We start from the raw sequence: 3,774 nt of genomic DNA on the forward strand, positions 1-3,774 counted from the left end.
CACAGTGTTTTGGTTGCACTTGTGCCCCAATATTAATATTTATATAACTGTATGTTTTGTTCATTGACCCCAATGTTTTATTTTTTATGTTTTTGTGGAGAAAGAAAAACTCCAACATGTCTTTGACTCTGGTCTGTTCATCAGTTTATCAATAATCCCACAGACTCTGACTCTTCGCATTAGTTCTACATGAACACAGAGACTTAACGTCTTATATAAACCATTTACAATAATAACAATAACTCTGAGAGACATTCAAACCGGAGCAGATGGATTGAAGATTAACAGACGAAAAGGAACAAAAGAAAAAAGGTCGACAACAGCTGTTACTGCACAAATAAATAATAAAAAAAAACCCCAACAAACTCTGAACTGAAATATATCCTTGTATTTTTTCTGCTTTTTTTTTAGCTGCATCATCTTGATGCATCTGCACAATTACATTTGTGGGATTGTGCAGCTCTTCGCAGGAGGATTAATTGTGATTGCAGCGGCAGAATTATGTGTTGGGTCGTGTAGAGACCACTAAACCTCTGGAGCCCAGAGCAGATGGACAGGACGGAGGAGGAGGAGGAGGAGGAGGAGGAGGAGGAAGGCACCAGACAAGATTTTCATATTTTCATCATCATCATCATCATCATCATCATCACAGTACTGTTAGTAGTACAAGTATCTGTTTGTTTTCTCCATGGAATGAAACCTTGTTCTTAAGTCAAAGTGACGTCACAATAAAAAGGAAAAACCAGGAGATCAATAAATTTGAATTTTATCCACAAATTAACACTGGATTAAAAAAAAAATCATCTTCTTAAGGGAAACACTTTGTCTTTGTCACTTATATAAATGTGGGATCTACCTTGAGATTTAAACTTCTATTTAACCTCAGGTGGTTCAGGAGAAAAGATCATAAATATTCACTGACCTGAGGAGAGAAACAGGATTTATTCATAAAAAGTTATTCCTTGTGATTTTTTGGGGTTATATGAATAAAAACTTTCCAGACATGACGAGGACACGGTGGTGAGACGCCTGTTGTCGTCAGTCTGGTTTTTCCGTCGGTCTGTGAAGACCAACAGCCTGAATCTCTAATTTACATGTTTGGGTTTTTTTTAGAGCTGTGACAGAACAACAGGAGGCTGTAGTGGTGGAAACTGATGCTTATCATCTAATGTCCGTGATTGGCTCTAAAGGTCGTTCAGCTCCGACAGGTCTGGACCAAGGACCGCAGTTTCCAACACAACAGGAAAACATTTGACTCAGATCTCTGAGAACCAACACCAGAACCAACACCAGAGGTCCTGATAAAGGCATCAATGGTGTTCAATGCTCTGATTGGCTGATGGCTGATTGGCTGACATGTTCATACAGCACCGTGGTAACAACTCATGAGCTGAGGTCGGTGGTCGCAACGAGAACCTCGTCCATTATAGTGTCCGTGTACAGACCACGAGGTTGGGTTTTTGCACTTAGAACCAACACCAGAGGTTCTGATAAAGGCATCAATGGTGTTCAATGCTCTGATTGGCTGATGGCTGATTGGCTGACATGTTCATACAGCACCGTGGTAACAAGTCATGAGCTGAGGTCGGTGGTCGGAACGAGAACCTCGTCCATTATAGTGTCCGTGTACAGACCACGAGGTTGGGTTTTTGCACTTAATACAAAGAGTGAGGGCGAGCAAGAGAGAGAGAGGGAGAGAGAGAGGGTAGAAAGAAAGTAGAGAGAGAGAGACATGGAGAGAGATGGTGAGAGAGAGAGAGCGAGAGCTTAGAGATTGAAGACATAATCCTCTTGCCATCTGTTGATCTCCCTCTCTCTCTCTGTCTCTCTCTCTCACTGTCTCTCTCTCTGTCTCTCTCTGTCTCTCTCTCTGTCTCTCTCTCTGTCTCTCTNTCTCTCTCTCTCTCTCTCTCTCTCTCTCTCTCTGTGTGTCTCTCTCTCTCTCTCTCCTTCCTCATAATTCCATCACCACTATGTTCAACCAAACCACTGCTGAAGTTCCAGTACTTCAGTCTCATCCAAACTTAACATTTACTGAAACATTGACTGTAATTGTTCATGATTTCTCTTCCGTCCAGACTTAACTCGTTCTGCTGAATGTTATTGATGTTTGTTGTTATTTGACATAAACTAAATCTAAATATTAACCATTTCATTCCACTAAGAACAGTAAAAACTAACTCTGATCAGTGTCCAACATGAACCTCCAGCTCTGAGGTCAGTCTGTCAGTCAGTCTGTCAGTCAGTCTGTCAGTCTGTCAGTCAGTCAGTCTGTCAGTCTGTCAGTCAGTCAGTCTGTCAGTCTGTCAGTCAGTCAGTCAATCTGTCAGTCAGTCAGTCTGTCAGTCAGTCTGTCAGTCTGTCAGTCAGTCAGTCTGTCAGTCTGTCTGTCAGTCAGTCTGTCTGTCAGTCAGTCTGTCAGTCTGTCTGTCAGTCAGTCTGTCAGTCAGTCAGTCAGTCTGTCAGTCTGTCAGTCAGTCAGTCTGTCAGTCAGTCTGTCAGTCTGTCTGTCAGTCAGTCAGTCAGTCAGTCTGTTATCCTCCATCAACACACAGGCTAATGGTCAGCAAAGGAAGTATTAAAACCCACTCTGTCCAAAACCACTTCCCTCGTCACCGAGCTTTAAAACCAAGGCTTCGACCACAAACAATTTGTTCTAAAGTATGACTTTGAGCCAATCAGCATCTTCCAAACCAGATCTGCATCAAGAAAAAAGGTGACGAGGCTCCAAGCAATGACTTGTGGGACAGAGACTACATGTGAGTGGGTCATCGTTAGATCAACAAGTGGAAACACATTTTAAATATTAAATAAATATATACGTATGTTCATAGAGTTAAAAAAACAAACTGAAGTCAGTGTAAAGAAAACTGAAAAAAAAATTTTGTGCTGGTCTAAAATAAATTCACACAAAAATTGGATAATGAAGAATGAAGACAGAAACCAAACCAAAGGTATTATTTCAAAAACAGGACATAAGCTGTGACCAATGCTAACAAATTAAAATATGTCAAAATGTTAAGCTGAATAATAATGCCGCCCTCCACCTCTGAACCACCTGACCAATTGACCTCCACACCTGCAGCATCATGAGGTCCACGTGAGCCATGTGTCCTGACCCAGAGCAGGTGACACTTCCTTCCCAAAATGTCCGTTGTTGTGGGGACAACCATGAAAATGTTATGTAAACACGTCGTCATGGAGATGAAGCTTCTCAACAGCAATCAATGGCCGACATGTTTTATCAGGGCAGTGAGTCACAGCATCCACGGCCACTCTCTGAGCCTGAGTCTGTGAGACTGATGAGGACGTCCAAAAATCTGACCACTGATGATGTAGACGTGGACCTCAGTCTGTAACAACCCCCTGACTGTGGTGTGCTGTGGTTGAACACAACTTTTTCAAGTTGATTTGTTATGTAGGGATGAGACTAGTTAATAAAATACAAACACAAATATCCCACCTAGCTAAGTTTTCTGAGGCTGCGTTCAGCGTTTAAACTGAGACATACAAAAATGGTCTGGATCATATTTGAAGCCACGTTTGCCAACAGCGTGAACGTGGTCCATTTTCCTGCACACCAGTGACACAGATGCACGCAGCCTGGTCAGTGGCGGTAATGCACCTATAGTCCGTTTGTTAGGGTTAGGGTTAGTAACGAACAGACACCACAGCTAACATTAGCAAAAACAGTCATGGTACAGTTACCAGAGCTAACGTTAGCTACAACAGTCCTGGTACAGTTACCAGAGCTAACGTTAGCTACAACAGTCC

The 3,774-nt window shown here is 42.2% G+C and overlaps 1 protein-coding gene across 1 annotated transcript in view; it reads right to left on the minus strand.

The window, feature by feature from the left end:
* The window catches only part of unc13bb (unc-13 homolog Bb (C. elegans)), a 49,563-nt gene that overhangs the window by 43,662 nt on the left and 2,127 nt on the right, over positions 1-3,774 (minus strand). The gene's annotated exons all lie outside the window — the stretch shown is intronic.

Source organism: Cynoglossus semilaevis, chromosome 14, assembly GCF_000523025.1.
Source record: "Cynoglossus semilaevis isolate Cse_v1.0 chromosome 14, Cse_v1.0, whole genome shotgun sequence".
Classification (NCBI taxonomy): Eukaryota; Metazoa; Chordata; class Actinopteri; order Pleuronectiformes; family Cynoglossidae; genus Cynoglossus; species Cynoglossus semilaevis.